The sequence below is a fragment of the Lipotes vexillifer genome, unplaced genomic scaffold (genome assembly GCF_000442215.2).
Source record: "Lipotes vexillifer unplaced genomic scaffold, Lipotes_vexillifer_v1.1 scaffold3, whole genome shotgun sequence".
Taxonomy (NCBI): Eukaryota; Metazoa; Chordata; class Mammalia; order Artiodactyla; family Lipotidae; genus Lipotes; species Lipotes vexillifer.
The window spans coordinates 6,120,270-6,139,391 of record NW_006783631.1 but is presented as its reverse complement, the minus strand read 5'-3'; positions in this window follow the sequence as shown (position 1 = coordinate 6,139,391).

Sequence of the window (19,122 nt, the reverse complement as noted above, 5' to 3'; positions counted from 1 at the left end):
ATCACTACAGACTTCTTGGACCTATCTTTCCCACAGCAATTCACTGTGCAATGTGGTTCCTTTTATATGGGTAAGATAATGGTGTTATGAGGAGGCAGTTTTGAGACTGCAGTTGGGTCTCCTCATTGAATTGGATATTCTAATTACACCTGGAGTAGCCTGGACTCTTCTGGTGAAAACCACAAATACACCCATTCAGCTTGCTATAATCCAGTGCCCTTACAGCTTCTTTTTCATGCAATTTGATGTAACCAGGCCAAGCCCTGCAGCCTTGACACTTTGACTGCACTTATGACCTGTAGACAGAAATGTGGTCTCTGACTGTGACTGAACAAGAATGGCCAGTGCCCTGTATCCACAGGCTGCTGCAGTATTTCCATTTTATTCCCTTCCTTTGGCATGCATCAGCAACAGGCTGGACGAGGTTGTGGGAAAACCCTGCAGCTGGACATCATGCTTTTCCTCTCTATTTGAGCCCATGTATGTCAGAAGGCAGCCTTAAAAAGCTGGGACATTATGATAAGTGAAATAATCCAGACAGAGAAAGACAAATACTGCATAGTATCATTCGTAAGTGGAATCCTATAAACAATAGGGAAGCTCATAGAAATAGAGAGTAGAAAAGCGGTTCCCAGAGATTGGAGTGTGGGGGAAATAGGGAGAGGTTGGTGAGAGGGTAAAAACTTTCTTCCATCAGATGCGCAAGGTCTGAAGATCAAATGTAAACCACATACATTGTTCTACATATACATGGTGACTGTAGTTAGTAGCACTGCATTGTATAATGGAAATGTGCTATGAGTAGAAATTAAATGATGGAAATCCTTTCACAATGTATATATGTATATCAAATCACTACAATGTACAATTTAAATATCTTACAATTTTATGTCAATTATACTTCAACAAAGCTGAAGTTTAAGCTTGCATATAAAATGGTGCAAGTTCTGTATTGTTAGACATAACCAAAAGATAAAATCCAGAGCTGATATGTGGCCTAAGGGCAGTCTCTGGCTGTCATAACCCCAAGATGTTATTTAGATGAACAGTCAAACCCTTTAGACAAGAGAAAAACCAGTTAAGGGTAAACAGCAACTAGATTTTACAATGATTATTTTTACTCACTGAATCATCTGCCTCCTTACTTGATGGCATGTGTTAGCAAACTGCCTAGCCCCACCTATTGGGTGAAATTAGTTGGCAGAAGGGAAAGAAGAAATTTGTTTATGACATATAAAATTGGCAAAGAGAGAATGGATTTATTTTTCCATTCATACTGATAATTGATAGAAGAATATGGAAATGTAAGGAAGAGAGAATTAGGACTCATAAAATGATTAATTGTTAATTGTTTACTTTTCCAGATATTCCATAATGGATGCTAAGAGAGAAACTGCTAATCCCTAAAAATGAGTAAGAAATATATTATATGTGTGCATGCCTCTGTGTTTGTAGCATATTTACTTCAGTGCTGCCTGAAGAAAATATGATTGGGATTGAATGACCTTAGAGTTGGTTTCTACTCCTGTGAGTCAAAGGAATTCTTTAGAATATTGTGAAGGAATTATCATTTTAAATGTGGCTAATGTGCCTTTGGAAACACTGTGATTGCAGATGATAGAGAGTTGCATCTCCTATTTGTAATAATAGCAGTGAGAGCAATGCTATTCATCAGAGATGTTTCATGAGACAGGAAAAGAGTGCTGACTGCAGCCAAATGGAACGAGGAGATAAAGGACACCAGCACAGCATGGGAAAGGATTCCCAGGAAAATTAATGTGTTCCCAAAGGGCTATCTGCTCCTTAATAATAAACATGATTTGAGAAAAATGAAAGCAAATGAATGTGAATACAGGCAAAAGTTAATCAAAGTAACTCTACTCAATGGCCAAAGGCATCAGTGAAAGAGGCAAGGAAATATGTGGAAATAAAATGTGGATATTACAAAAGAAGGAGTTAAGTCCCCTGCAATGGAGGATTTTATCCTCTCTACATCTGCAAATCTTGTCCCATCTTCAGAGACTTCCTCAAGCCCACTTCTTCCAGGAAGCCTTCCCAGGAAATTCAAACTCACTTTAACTCAGTCTGTGTTGCCCAGGTCTCTCATGTGGCAATAAATCCTCTGTCTGTGTGTCTTAAAGATAAAGTGGAGAATGTCAGGGAAAAAGGGAGAAGCAGTTAACATTTAATTCACAGGACCCCATGTCTCCTCTCCCATAAATGGCTACTGTACTTTTTCAGTTGCTCAGGACATAAAAATTGAAATCATCATGACTCTCTTTTTTTAAAAAAAAATAGAATTTACTTTTTAGAGTGTTTTAATTCACAGAAAAAAAAAAGCAAAGATGGTACGGAGTATCCATACACCCTGAACTCAGTTTTCCCAATTATGAACATTTTAGATGAGCATGGTAAATTTGTGACAATTCTGAATAAATACTGATAAGTTTTTATTACTTCAAGTCCATCCTTCATTCAGCGTTCTTCAGCTTTTAACTAATGCCCTTTTTTCTGTTACAGGGTACCACCTTACATTTCCTTCTCATGTCTCCTTGGAGTCTTATTGGCTGTGTCTGTTTCTCAGACTTGCCTTGTTTTTGATGACTTTGACACCTTTGAGGAGTCATGGTCAGGTATTTTGTAGGATGTCCCCCTATTAAAATTTGTCCAATGATTTTCTTCTGATTAGACACGGTGTATGGATTTTGGGAAAGAAGACACAGAGGTGATGTGCTATTTTCATCGCATCATAATTTTGACTCTTCTTTTTGTTTCACAGAGCACAGCCGACCCATTAACAAATCCTGTCGGCTTTTCCACTGGCGGATTTCCAGAATCTAATCAGTCACAACACTCCACAACAATCACCCTTATCCACGTCTTCATCATCTTTCTCTCAGATGATTTTCGTAGCTTCTTAATTGATTTCCCTTCTTTCACCTCTCCCCCCACAGAGAAGCTAGAGTTTTAAAACCTAAGTTAAGCCATTTCACTCAACTCAAAACCTCCAGTGAATTCCCATTTCACTCAATGGAAAGGTCCTAAATTCTTTACAATGGCCTGTGGGGCCCTACATGGTCTAGCCCTTGCCATGTCTCAGACCCCATCTCCTCGAAGTTTATACTCACAAGCCACAGCCTTCCTTTTTCATCTGCTTCTGTAAAGGTACTCCTGGCTCAGTGTTAAAAGGGTTAATAGTCATCTGTTCTTGTCATTTCCCAAGGGGGCAGTGGAATCCCAATGAGATGGTACACACTGCTCCTTGTATCTACTATATGTTTTACTGAGACAGCTCATCTGCTGAGGTTAGAAGTACTACACAAGAGCTGCAAACTGTGAAGCCTACCGGATTCCAAACTTGGTTTGAGTCCTATACACCACAAAATAATTTGTATAATCTATTTTAATTTAGCAAAATCCTACAAAAGAATCCACTGTAAAGGTTTTCAGGCCAACCCTATAATCTAGGATAAATAAGAATAATAGTCATCATTTTTTACAATAACCATGAGCCAGACACAGTGCTAACCCCTTTAGATGCCTCATCCATTATCACATCCATCAGTCACCTTCTCAGAGGGGCTTTCCAAGTCCCCTTGGAGCAGGAACTCCCATAGTCCTAGATCATCTAGTAATAAGTTAGGAGGGGGTAGAGCCAGAATTTTACCTGGGTCTCTTTTAACTTCAAACTTCTTCACATGGCGATCACTATCCAGTCAATACCTTATCATCTCCTCAGTGACCATTTTTGTTCTATTTTGTTTTGTTTTGCTTTTTTCCTACCAACCCAGGCTTTTTATGACCATTATGTTTCTCCTGTCCTTCACATCTCTCTAGAACACTTGTGTTTTCTTCAGCACCATAAATGACTTGTTTCAAATGTGAACTCACATGAAAACCTCCTACTTGGAAGTGGCCTTCCACTCTTAAGATTTATGCTGCTTACTGTCTGCAGTCACCTTGTGGGGCTTTTTCAGAACTATGTTATTCAGTAGATCTTTTCATGGTTATTGTACCACCTTACTAGAAGAGATGACTATTGATAAAAGAAACCATGTTGTATGTACATTTGTAACTTTATCTGTCCTCAGAATTGTTCTAAATATATTGGTTATTTAATCATATTGCTTGAATTAGAAGCTTTGTATAATGAGGTGGACATTCTCCACAGTATATATATTCAGTGAAAAAAAAATTATAGTATGCTGTGCATAGCATAATTATAGAATGATGTGTTACAAATGTGACTTAAAAGAAGGTAAAGATATATTAGTATTTACTTGTATATGTATGCATAAAATCTCTAGATGGACACATATGAATACAAAAGTATGATTACCCATTTGGGGTGGGGAAAATCTGTTCACATAGAAATAGAAGTGGGAGAAATTTTTTTTCATAATTTTTTTTTGAATCTTTAACTATGATAATATATTACCTATTCAGATGAATAAATAGGGAATTCCCTGGCAGTCCAGAGGTTAGGACTCGGCGCTCTCACTGCAGTGGCCCAGGTTCCATCCCTAGTTGGGGAATTAAGATCCCACAAGCCACATGGCACAGCCAAAAAAAATGAATAAATAAAAGAAGCAGTGAATATAAATATATAGAAACGTATCTGGGATAAATGGCCTTGCTTACCCTGTAAGCTGAGTGTGAAGATGATAGAAAAACTCTGACTTTAAATCTGCACACTTTATAGTCAGATCTTTTTCAAAGCACCTAATACTTCTGTTGTTAAAATGGACATTTTTTTTAAAAGTATAAGCCCCACACTTATAAATGACCAGACTAAAAACCTGAATGTGAACAACTTGAGCAATATCTAACCTCAAGGGAAACAACCATTCTTTGGACCCTCTGTAGGTTTGTAGCCTACATATGGGTGACAAGGTGATAATTTTCTGCATCTAAATTTCCATTTATTGCCCTCTTTGCTTCAGCGTATCAGTTGCCTCCCATTGCTGTGACGATTTACCACAAAATTAGTGACTGAAGATAGCACCCTTTTACTGTATCACCGCCATGTAGCTCAGGAGTCCACATACAGCTGGGTTTGACTTACTCCTCTAAATATAGAGAATCTCACAGACCAAAACCAAGATGCAGGCAGAGCTGCATTCCTTACTAGAGACTGGGAGAGAATCCACTTTCAGGTTCATGCAGGCGCTTGGCAGAATTTGGCCTACTTTTCCAAGCTGGCTGTCCCCTGGGCATCATAATCAACTTCTAGGGGCTACCCACTTTCCTTGGCTTGTGGCCCCAACAACAGTAGGTGGGAGTACCTCTCTCTCCCCTTCCTCTGCTTCTGTCTGACTGCAACCTGAGAAGCTTCTCTGCTTTTAAGGGCCCATGTGATTTTACTGGACCCACCTGAATAATCCAGGATAATATTCCCATCTCAGTGTCTGCAACCTTAATCACATCTGCAGTGTCCCTGCTGCTATGTTACTTAACATATTCACAGGTTCCGGGGATCAAGATGTGGGCACCTTTCATGGATGGCATTAATCTGCCTACTGCTTTTGTAGGGTTCTCTTGTGATCACCAGAAAACTCAGTGGATCTGAGTAGTCCACGAAAAGGGACTTTCTCTGAAACACAAAAGGTACAGTACCCAGTATAGTGCTCTATGTAAAAGATGACAAAAATATGAGGAAAAAAATATTATAAATATTGATCCTTGGTTTCCTAAGCTGTTTCCTCCAGATTTGTTATGGTGTGAATCATTCTAGAGCATTAATTAAGCAATCAATATTAAAATACCACCTCTGCTACTGAAGAGCTATGACTTTAATTCAATTTCCTGAGTCACTGTTACTTTCATTTCTATTTGTTTTGAAAAATATGTAAATAGTGTGATGATTAGTTGAAAAATCAGACAAAATTTAAAAATTCATACTTGTTCTTTTAAATGTCTCACCTTGGAGATCTGCTTTACATAATGTTATTCTCTAGCCTGCCACTCAGAGCTGCATTCCATTGCAAATACAAGAGTTGAATCATTCTCTAAAATTGTAATCATGGGGGGGCATAGGAAGGAGGCTGAGGGAAGAACTAGAGAGGCAGGTGAGAGGGGCACTCCAGGAGGAGTGGGAGAGGAGTGGAGGGTGACTGCCTCACCCTCTGGGGCCCAAGGAGCCTGCTGTGCTGCCAGGCCAATCCCGTGCCTTCCAAATCCCCTTCCAGGCCACTTGGGTCCTTGGGGAAATAGGAGGACGATCAGGGAGATCAGGAGAGGCAGGTGGGTGGGGCACTGTGGGAGAAGCAGGCAAGGAGAGGAGGGCATTTCCTCCACCCACTTGAGCCCAGGAAACTTGCTAGGCTCCCAGGCGAGGGCCCCTGTCCTCTGAGACTGGGATGGGGGGCACACCTGGACCCCTTCTGTTCCATGAGCCTAAGCCCCAACCCCCCACCCCAGGGCATTTTCCAGCACTGTGGGCCCTGAGCATTGGCCCCACCCACCACCCAAACCTTACCCTTGCTTAGGCCCCACTCTCCACAGCCAAGGCCTTCCCTCCTACCCATTTTTTTTTCCCTTTCCCTCTTCCTCTTTTTTACTATTGTGGTACTGATGTACCTTCCAGTTGTTGATTCACCTATATTTTTTATTTTTACATTATTTCTAACATATCTGTTAGTTTCCTAGTCTAATTTTATTTTTTACTTTGTTATTTCTCTCTCTCTTTTTTTTTTTTTTTTCCACCCCACATGGCTTGCAGGATTTCATTTCTGAGCCCGGATTCTGGGGAAAGCTCCTGAAGTGGGATTTCTGAGTCTGAACTACTGGACTAGCAGAGAACCTCAGAACACAGGGAGTATTCATCAGAGTGAGGTCTCACAGAGCTTCTCGTCTCAGCACCAAGACCCAGCTCTACCCAAAACCCTACAAACTCCAAGAACACAGTCCCACTCTTTAAAATTAACAAATGAAATGGCAAAAAATATGTCACAGATGAAAGAACAAGTTAAAAGCCTACAAGACCAAGTAAATGAAGAGGAAATAGGTAATCTAGCTGAAAAAGAATTCAGAGTAATGAGAGTAAAGATGAACCAGAATTTCAGAAATAGAATGGAAGCACAGATTGAGAAAATACAAGAAATGCTTAACAAAGATCTAGAAGAACTAAATAACAAACAAACAGAGAGGAACAACACAATAAATGAAATTAAAAATATACTAGAGGGCTTCCCTGGTAGCACAGTGGTTGAGAGTCGCCTGCCAATGCAGGGAACCCGGGTTTGTGCCCTGGTCTGGGAGGATGCCACATGCCTCAGAGTGGCTAGGCCTGTGAGCCATGACTGCTGAGCCTGCACATCCAGAGCCTGTGCTCCCCAACGGGAGAGGCCACAGCAGTGAGAGGCCTGCATACCGCAAAAAAAAAAAACACACACAAGGAATCAATAACAGAATAACAGACGCAGAAGAATAAATAAGTGAGCTGGAAGACAAATGGTAGAAATAACTGCCGAAGAGCAGAATAAAGAAAAATGAATGAAAACAATTGAAGACAATCTCAGAAACCTCTGGGACAACACTAAACACACCAACATTCGAATTATAGGGGACCAAGAAGAAGAAGAGAAAAAGAAAGGGTCTGAGAAAATATTTGAAGATATTATAGTGGAAAACTTTCCTAACATGGGAAAGGAAATTGTCAAGTCTAGGAAGCACAGAGAGTCCCATACAGGATAAACCCAAGGAAAAACACACCAAGACATATATTAATCAAACTAACAAAAATTAAATTCAAAGAAAAAATATTAAAAGCAGCAAAGGAAAAACAAAAAATAACATACAAAGGAATCCACATAAGGTTATCAGCTGATTTTTCAGAGGAAACTCTGCAGGCCAGAAGGGAGTGACAGGATATACTTAAAGTGATGAAAAAGAAAAACCTACAACCAAGATTACTATACCCAGCAAGGATCTCATTCAGATTCAATGGAGAATTCAAAAGCTTTTCAGACAAACAAAAGCTAAGAGAATTCAGCACCACCAAACCAGCTCTACAACAAATGCTAAAGAAATTTCTCTAAGCAGGAAAGACAAGAGAAGAAAAAGACCCACAAAAACAAACCCAAAACAATTAAAAAAATGGTAATAGGAACATACATATCAATAATAACCTTGAATGTAAATGGATTAAATGCCCCAATCAAAAGACACTGACTAGATGAATGGATACAAAAACAAGACCCATATATATGATGTCTATAACAGACTCACTTCAGACCTAGGGACACATACAGACTGAAAGTGAAGGGATGGAAAAAGATATTCCATGCAAATGGAAATCAAAAGAAAGCTGGAGTACTAATACTCATATCAGATAAAATAGACTTTAAAATAAAGACTGGTAAAAGAGATAAGGAGGGACACAACATAATGATCAAAGGATCAATCCAAGAAGATATAACAATTATACATGTTTATGCACTCAACAAAGGAGCACCTCAATACATAAGGCATATGCTAACAACCATGAAAGGAGAAATCAACAGTAACACAGTAATAGTAGGGGACTTTAACACCCCACTTACATCAATGGACAGATCATCCAAACAGAAAATAACTAAGGAAACACAAGCTTTAAATGACACAATAGACCAGATACATCTAATTGATATTTATAGAACATTCCACCCAAAAGTGGCAGAATACACTTTCTTCTCAAGTGCACATGGAACATTTTCCAGGATAGATCACATCTTGGGTCCTCAGAAAATTTAAGAAAATTGAAATCATATCAAGCATTTTTTCTGACCACAATGCTATGAGATTGGAAGTCAATTACAAGAAAAAAAAAACTGTAAAAAACACAAATAAGCAGTGAGCTACTAAATAACCAAGAGAACACTGAAGAAATCAAAGAAGAAATAAAAAAATACATAGAAACAAATGACAACAAAAACACAATGACCCAAAACCTATGGTACTCATCAAAAACAATTCTAAGAGGGAAGTTTATAGCAATTCAATATCACCTCAAGAAACAAGAAAATTCTAAAATAAACAATCTAACCCTACACTTAAAAAAAACTAGAGAAAGAAGAACAAAGAAAACCCAAAGTCAGTAGAAGGAAAGAAATCAGAGAAGAAATAAATGAAATAGAAATGAAGAAAACAATACCAAAGACCAATACAAATAAAACCTGTTTTTTTGAGAAGATAAAATTGTTAAACCCTTAGCCAGATTCATCAAGAAAAAAATGGAGAGGATGCAAATCAATAAAATTAGCAATGAAAAGGGAGAAATCACAACTGATACTGCAGAAATACAAAGGATTATAAAAGAATACTACAAACAACTATATGCCAATAAAATGGACAACCATGAAGAAATGGACAAATTCTTGGAAAGGTACAATTTTCCAAGACTGAAGGAGGAAGAATTAGAAAATATAAACAGACATATCACAAGTAACGAAATTGAAACTGTAATTAAAAATCTTCCAACAAACAAAAGTCCAGGAACAGATGTCTTCACAGGCAAATTCTATCAAACATTTAGAGAAGAGCTAATACCAATCCTTCTCAAACACTTCCAAAAATTTGTAGAGGGAGAAACTCTCCCAAATTCACTCCACAAAATCACCATCACCATGATACCAAAACCAGAAAAAGATATCACAAAAAAAGAAAACTACAGGCCAATGTCACTGATGAACATAGACGCAAAAATCCTGAACAAAATACTATCAAACAGAATCCAACAGCACATTAAAAGGATCATACACCATGATCAATTGGGATGTATCCCAGGGATGCAAGGATTCTTCAGTATACGTAAATCAATCAATGTGATACACTTATTAACAAATTAAGGAATAAAAACCGTATGATCATCTCAATAGATGCAGAAAAAGCTTTTGACAAAATTCAACACCATTTATGATAAAAACTCTCCAGAAAATGGGCATAGAGGGAACCTACTTCAACATAATAAAGGCCATATATGACGAACCCACAGCAAGCATCATTCTTAATGGTGAAAAACTGAAGGCATTTACACTAGGATCAGGAACAAGACAAGGATGTCTACTCTCACCACTATTATTCAACATAGGTTTGGAAGTCCTAGACACAGCAGTCAGAGAAGAAAAAGAAATAAAACGAATTCAAATTGGAAAAGAAGAAGTAAAACTGTCACTATTTGTCAATGACATGATACTATACATAAAAAATCCTAAAGATGCCACAAGAAAACTACTAGAACTAATCTGTGAATTTGGTAAAGTTGCAGGATACAAAATTAATGCACCAAAATTACTGGCATTCCTATACACCAACAATGAAAAATCAGAAAGAGAAATTAAGGAAACACTCCCATTTACCATCGCAACTAAAAGAATAAAATACCTAGGAATAAAACTACCTAAGGAGACAAAAGACCCATATTGCAGGAAACTATAAGACACTGATGAAAGAAATTAAAGGTGACACAAACAGATGGAGACATATACCATGTTCTTGGATAGGAAGAACCAACATTGTGAAGATGAATATACTGCCCAAAGCAATCTACAGATTCAGTGCAATTCCTATCAAACTACAAATGTCATTCTTCACAGAATTAGAACAAAAAAATCATACAATTCATATGGAAACACAAAAGACCCTGAATGGTCAAAGCAATCTTGAGAAAGAAAAATGGAGGTGGAGGTATCAGGCTCCACGACTTCAAATTATACCACAAAACTACAGTAATCAAGATAGTATGGTACTGGCACAAAAATAGAAATATAGATCAATGGTATAGGATAGAATGCCCAGAGATAAACCCATGTAGATGTGGTCAACTAATTTATGATGAAGGAGGCAAGAACTTACAATGGAGAAAAGACAGCCTCTTCAATAAGTGGTGCTGGGAAAACTGGACAGCTACATGTAAAAGAATGAACTTAGAACACTAGCTAACACCATACACAAAAATAAACTCCAAATGGATTAAAGACTTAAATGTAAGACCAGACACTATAAAACTTTTAGAGTAAAAAATAGGAATAACACTCTTTGACATAAACCACAGCAAGATCTTTTCTGACCCACCTCCTGGAGTAACAGAATTAAAAACAAAAACAAACAAATGGGACTTAATTAAATTTAAAAGCTTTTGCATAGCAAAGGAAACCATAAACAAGACAAAAAGACAACCCTCAGGATGGGAGAAAATATTTGCAAATGAAACAACAGACAAAGGAGTAATCTCCAAGATATACAAACAGCTCATGGAGCTTAATATCAAAAAAAACAAAGAATCCAGTTAAAAAATAGGCAGAAGGCCTAATTAGACCTTTCACCAAGGAAGACATACAGATGGCCAAGAGGCACATGAAAAGATGCTCAACATCACTGATTATTAGGAAAGGCAAATCAAAACTACAATGAGGTATCACCTCACGCCAGTCAGAATAGCCATTATCAAAAAAGCTAGAAACAATAAATGCTGGAAAGGTTGTGGTGAAAAGGGAACCCTCCTACACTGTTGGTGGGAATGTAAGCTGATACAACCACTATGGAAGGTTCCTTAAAAAACTAAAAATAGAACTACCATATGACCCAGCAATCCCACTACTGGGCCTATACCCTGAGAAAACAATAATTCAAAAAGAGACATGTACCACAATGTTCATTGCAGCATTATTTACAATAGCCAGGACATGGAACCAACGTAAATGTCCATCGACAGATGAATGGATAAAAATGTGGTACATATATACAATGGAATATTACTCAGCCATAAAAAGGAATGAAATTGGGTCATTTCCAAAGTGATATCTTCCTAATTGGGCTTTTCTCCAAGTGTTGGTTCAAGCATCCAAATGGACTTGTCTTTTACAGTGGTTTCAAGGTAACAGAATAAAGACAAAAGCCAAACAAATGCAAGAACATGGAAGAACATGCCTGGGAGCTTTCATGAGCCAAGCTGGTAAGCAGTGCTTCACTTTAGTTCATGTTCTGTTGGTTAGAATTGAGAACCTGCTTATCCTACCAGCTAATCTCCAACCCCCTTAAGGACCGTCATGATAGTTTGCATGCAAAAAAGCAGCACATAGATATTCACTTGATCCAGGAAATAATCATCCACAGTGAATTATCTTCCTCTTCTTTTTCCAAAATACCCCAAACTGCTTGCTAACACCTTGCAACAAAGCAAGGAGTCCCAAATGTACTGGAAGGCAAATTAGAAACACTTCCTGGCTGCCAAATTCCACACTAATAGGATGCTTGCCAAGCAGAAACTGTCTCATGTGTTTCCTATTTTTAATCTATATTATGGAGTGAATGTTTTTGTTCCCTGCAAAATTCATAGGCTGAAGCCTTAACTCCTAATGTGATGGTATCAGGAGGTGGGACCATTGGGAGGTAATTAGGTTTAGATTAGGTCATGGGGGTGGAGCCCCCATGATGGGATTAGGGTCTTTATAAGAAAAGACAACAGAGAGCTTGCTTCCTCTTCTTCTCTCCATGAACATACACCTAGGAGAGGCCATGTGAGCACACAGCAAGAAGGCAATGGTCTACAAGCTGGGAATTGGGCCCCCAACCAGCCACCGCATCTGCCAGCACCTTGATTTCGGACATCCTAGCCTCTAGAATCGTGGGAAATAAACATCTGTTGTTTAAGCCACCTCATTTACGGTATTTTATTATAACAACATGAGCTAACTAAGACACTCTACTATTGAAACTAAAGTGATGGCAGATGGGTTCTCATACAGCACAAACTCATGACTATATGACTTTTGCTAATTTTGTTGGTGACTTGGTTTTATTTTTGTCACAACTTAGCCATATAACTTCATACAACTGGAAGGAGATTTGAACATGTTGTCTAGCTACGTCCACAAAGTAGAAAAAGGCAATTTTGTCAGAAGCTAAACAGTTCTGCCATATAAATTATAGAGGTACTGTTAGGCAATAATATTTATTTATTATAGCAATATATATAGCAACAAAATATTCAAATAAGCCAAATGCCAAATGCAACAATATTCCTGTCCTTACTAAGTCTTTCAGCAGTATTTGAAGCTATTGAACATTTCTTTTTCCTCAAAACAGTCCTTCCTCTTGACCTCTGTGAAAAGACTCTGTCCTTATTTTCCTTCTCCTCAGGTCCTTGGCAGGCTCCTCTTCCCCTGACCATTTGTCAGGGTTGGATTCTGGCCTCAGCATCCTTTTTTAATATGGTCCATTCCCCCTGAGCAATCCAATCAACTCTTTTAATTTTAATTATTATCCAAATCCTGATGATTTTCAAATGTTTTTTCAACTCAAATACACCTCCTGAGTTTTAGGCACATATCTTCAATTCTCTGGTAGACAAATCTGGAAGTTCTACAGGCAATCTTTCTTTTTTTTTTTTTTTTTAATGAAGAAATAAAGATCATCCCTTTTCTACACCACTAACTGAACTCCTTTTTTGACGTGTTTGGTCTTTTTTTTCTCTCACAATGGAGACCTGAGCACCACCTTCACTCTTCTTCTCTATCACTATTCTTAGCTAATCAATCTCAAACCCTGTCAGTCTAATTTCACTTGTGCTTTTTGAGTTACAGGCATTTTCCCACTCCTAATGCTGTTGGTTTAATTCCGTTTAATTCACCATCATCTTTATTAAGGACTATAGACAAATTCTCTTAATTTGTCTTCCTCCTGGACTCTCCACCTCTTATTTTTAATACTAGATTCAGAATAATATCACTAGATTCAGAATAATATTGCTAAAGGGTGTGTGACCAAGATGGTGGAATAGGAAGAGCCTGAGCTTCTGAGCTATGAACAGACTAATTTGAGTAATGAAATTGAATCAGTAATAATAATAATAATAACCATAGTAATAGTAATAATAATAGTAAAATCTCCCAACAAACAAAAGTCCAGAATCAGATTGCTTCATAGGTGAATTCTACCAAACATTTAAAGAAGAATTAACACCTATCCTTCTCAAACTATTCCAAAAAATTAAAGAGGAAGGAATGCTTTTGAACTCCTTCCATGAGGTCAGCATCACCTTAATATCAAAACCTAATAAAGACACCACAAAAAAGAAAATTATAGGCAAATATCACTAATAAACATAAAAGCAAAAATCCTTAAAAAATATTAGCAAACCAAATTCAATAATACATTAAGAGGGTTATACACCATGATCAAATGGGATTTATTCCAGGGACACAAGGATGGTTCAAGAACTATAGATCAATCAGCATGACACACATTAACAAATTAAAAAATAACATTCTTACAATCATCTCAATAAATGCAAAAAAAGCTTTTGACAAAATTCAACATTGATTTAAGATTAAAAACGCTCAAGATAATAGACATAGAGGGACCATACATCAACATAATGAAAGCTGTGTATGACGAAACCACAGCTAACATCATACTCACTAATGAAAAGCTGAAAGCATTTCCTCTAAGATTAGAAACAAGACAAGAAAACTCACTCTTGCTATTTTGATTCAACATACTGTTGAAAGTCCTAGCCACAGAAATCAGACAAGGAAAACTAACAAAAGGAATTTAAATTGGAAAAGAAAAAGTAAAGATTACATGATACTATATATACAAATTCCTAACAGTAACACCAAAAAAGTATTAGAAGTAATAAATGGATTCCATGAAGTTGCAGAATACAAAAATAATATACAGAAATCCATTGTGCATCCATACTATAATAACAAACTATCAGAAAGAGAAATTAAGAAAACAATCCCAGTTATAACTGCATCAAAAAGAATAAAATACCTAGGAATAAATCTAACCCAGGAGGTAAAAGACTAGTACTCTGAAAAATATAAAACACTGATGACAGAAATTGAGGACAACACAAAAAATAGAAAAATATAACATGCTCATGGATTGAAAGAATTAATATTGCTAAAATGACCACATTACCCAAGGCAATCTTAAGATTCAATGACATTCCTATCAAAATACCAATGACTTTTTTCACAGAATTAGAACAAATAATTCTAAAAATTCTATGGAAACATAAATTATCCTGAACAGCCAAAGCAGTCTTGAGAAAGAAGAATAAAAGTGAACAAAGTCATTTTAAACTATACTACAAAGTTACAGTGATCAAAACAATATGGTACTGGCACAAAATCAGACACATAGATCAATGGAATGGAATAGAGAGCCCGTAAATAAACTCATGTTTCTATGGCCAATTATTCTATGAAAAGGAGGCCAGAACATACAATGGGAAAACATAGTCCCTTTGATAAATGGTGTTGGGAAAACAGGACTGCTACATACAAATGAATCCAACTGGACTACTTTCTCAGCTCATATACAAAAATAAACTCAGTGTAAATTAAAGACTTAAATGTAAGACCTAAAACCATAAAATCCTAGAAGAAAACATAGGCAGTGCACTCTTTGACATAGGTTCTTGGAAATATTTTTTGGACCTGTCTCCTCAACCAAGGGAAACAAAAACAAAAATAAACAAATGAGTCTACATCAAACTAAAAAGCTTTGAACAATGAAGGTAACTACCAACAAAACAAAAAGGCAGCCTACTGAAAGGGGGAAGATATTTGCAAATAATATATATGGTAAAGTGTTAATATCTAAAATATAGAAAGAACTCATGCAACTCAATGTCAAGACAACAAAGTAACCAATTTAAAAATGGGCAGAGGACATGAATAGACATTTTTCTGAAGAAGACATACAGATGGCCAACAGACACATGAAAACATGGTCAACATTACCAATTAACATGGAAATGCAAATCAAACCACAATGAGATACCACCTCATACCTGTCAGAATGACTGTCATCAAAAAGGCAACAAATAACAAGTGCTGTTGAGAATGTGGAGAAAAGGGAACCCTTCTACACTGTTGGTGGGATTGTAAATTGGTATAGTCACAATGGAAAAACAGTACGGAGATGTCTCAAAAAATTAAAAATAGAACTGCCATAGAATTCAGCAACTTAACTTCTGTGTAGTTACCTAAATAAACAAAAACTCTAATTTGAAAAGATATAGTCACCCCAATGTTTATTGCAGCATTAATTACAGTAGCCAAGATATGGAAGCAACATAAATTTGCATAATTAGATGAATGAATAAATCAAATGTTGCACACACACACATACACACACACACACACTAGAATATTACTAAGCCATAAAAATAAAATTTTGCCCTTTGTGACAACACTGGTGAATCTAGAAGGTATTATACCAAGTGAAATAAGTCAGCAGATGAATACCATATGATCTCACTTATAAAAGGAATGTTAAACAAACAAACAAACAAAATAAAACAAAAACAGATCTATGGATACAGAGAACAAAAGGGTGGTTGTCAGAGGAGTAGGAGGTTGGGGAAGGGGCAAAATAGGTGAAGGGGATTAAGAGGTACAAACCTTCCATTATAAAATAAATACAGCATAAAGAATATGATCAACAATATCATAATAACTGTGTATGGGACAAATGGTTTCTAAACTTATCATGGTGATCATTTCTTAAAGTATGTAAATGCCCAATCACTATGTAGTATACCTGAAATTAACATCATATTGTACATCAACTATATTTCAATGACAGTAAAAAAGAAACAATATCACTAAAATATAAACTGAGATATATTATTTTGGGTGTAGGTACCAGTAAATCAGTGTTTTTTCACTGTCAATATTGTTATCCTCATAGCATAATTTTGCCAAAAGAGTCATTTCTCTTCTTATGACATAGACTTATTACCAATGTCCTCTTTAGTTATTTGAAGGCTTAATACGTTCCAAAATCTAGGAAAAAGAAGGAAATTGAGGAATAGGAGAGAACATTTAATCCCAACCCTATGATGAACAGTGATTTAGTTAGTATGTATAAAAACTTTCTGGACATTTGAACACTCACCTAAGACAATTTAATTGAAATGAGTTCACATAGTGTTTGTTCTCAAATTTATAGTTCTTGGAATTAGGGCCATTCTCCCTAGGTGTTTGAGTGTATTATTTATTTTAATTGATTCTAGTTTGACTTCTAAACTGGGTTTTTTTAAGTTATTAATAGAAAGTTACCTTATCCAAAGGGAACTACTGCATTTGTGGCCTAGCTGTAAAGCTTTATGATAGGGCCTCCTAAAGCAGTATGAATTATTTACACAATAATATTTGTGGAGGCTTTAATCAAAGAGGGGCACAGAAATAGAGGAAGCAAAGCAAAGTAGCAATGGGGCAACTCTGAGGTGGAGAAAATGAAGGTCTATTATTGTAGTTTTAGGATATTAGAAGAAAATGTTGTTCTCTACTATTTCATCCTTTTCCCATATTCAATATTTGAAGTTTCTATTATCAGCTATATCAAGTTGCAAGCAAATTGCTTGGAAGAAAAAGTGAAAATTAAGTGCAAGTCTCATTTTGTTAGATGAGAAGTGTTAAGCTCAGAGGATGGATAGGATGTGTTCAAAATGCTGTAGTGAGAATAAACATAAACCTTTGCATCTGTGTAAGTTATCCGAGCATTGCATTATTATCCTTTAGTACATATTAGTTTTCTATTGGGCGTGATAAATTACCTCAAATTTGGTGGCTTAAAATCACATACATCTATTATCTCCCAGTTTCTGAGGGTCAGGAGTCTGGGTTCAGCTTAGCTGAGTCCTCTACTCAGGGTCTTACAAAGTTTGTGATCAAGGTGGTAGGTAGCCTGGGCTATAGTACCATCTGAAGCTTAGAATTTTCTTCTGAGATCCCATGGTTATTGGCAGACTAATTTCTTTGTAACTGTAGAAATCCCTCTAATTTCCAGGACAGATGGAAATCCTCTTAGGCTTTTAGACCCTTTTGTTCAGGATTTATATGATTAGGCCACGCCTACCCAGGATATCCTTCTCCTGATTACTTCAAAGTTGACTGACTGGAAAATTTAAACGCTTTTGTGACATCCTTTCTCCCTTGTGATATAATAATAACCAAGAGATTGATATCCATCATATTCACAAAGTTTTAGATTTCCTTGGGATAGTTTACTAGCATAAATGGACAAAGAGACAATTAAGATTAGATGTCTTGAATCAGACATCCTGACTTCAGAAGGTCTCTGAAACTTACTGACCAAATACTCATGTAACTTACTTAATGCTTCCCCTAGGCTTTTAAGACTTTGTTTACTCCTTCACAAAGTTAGGATTAAAATACATTCACAAACTAGGTAATTTTTTGAATTGTGTGTCCAGAATAGAAACCAGACACTATTTCTTACTATTTGATCAAATTCATCACCTCTTGGCTGATTTATTTAAAGTCAATGCTGCTTTGTTTCACTGGGTAATGCATAACATGGTTGTTAATCATTTTCCTTGGACACAGAAACTTGAATTTCTTTTGACCTAAAACTTAAAAATTAAAACTTTACTTATTTTTGTTTGTTTATTATACATGAAGAGGATTATAAAACCAACATGAATTTCAGAGATTTGCATATGCAAGGAAATGAATGTAAACAAAAGGTGCTATGTTCCTTGGCCAAATTTTCTTGCCTCTAAAATATATTTTGAAAAAAAAGTAACAAAATGGCAACTGTTAAAGACTGATCTCAGACCAAAAATGAGACTGTTTTGCATTTCTGGGTTTAAATTAAAAGTCTATTAACATTTGTGGGAGCCGGGCAGGAATCAAGCCTTACAAAACAGCCCTTGATTGGCAATTAGCAATTAGAAAGTTTCAGAATGTTCAGAAGGTAATTTTGGATAAGTATCTAAACCCATGGCTGCATGTATGATCCTTTGCCAAATTTTTCACGTATCGGATTTGCAAAGCTGAGAATAAAATTTCTCAGGTACAGGTTGCCTCTGGGGATATTTTCAATGTTTGCTCCATTTAAGGCAAAACAGATTTCATAGGTTCCCCCCCCCCCCCCCCCCCCCCGCCAAGCTGTGGTCCTTTTTGAAGCAAGAGCATGGAGGTACGTGAAAGGCAAATAAGTAATAATGAATTATTTGGTACATACTTTGTACCTGATGTCTTTTTCAAGCCCCCAAATAAAGGACTGTTACTTTAATTTTCCAGATGTTTAGAGATGCTACATAATTTACCCAAAGTCATACGTGTTTATTCAGCATAAGAATCCAGTTATATCTGACCA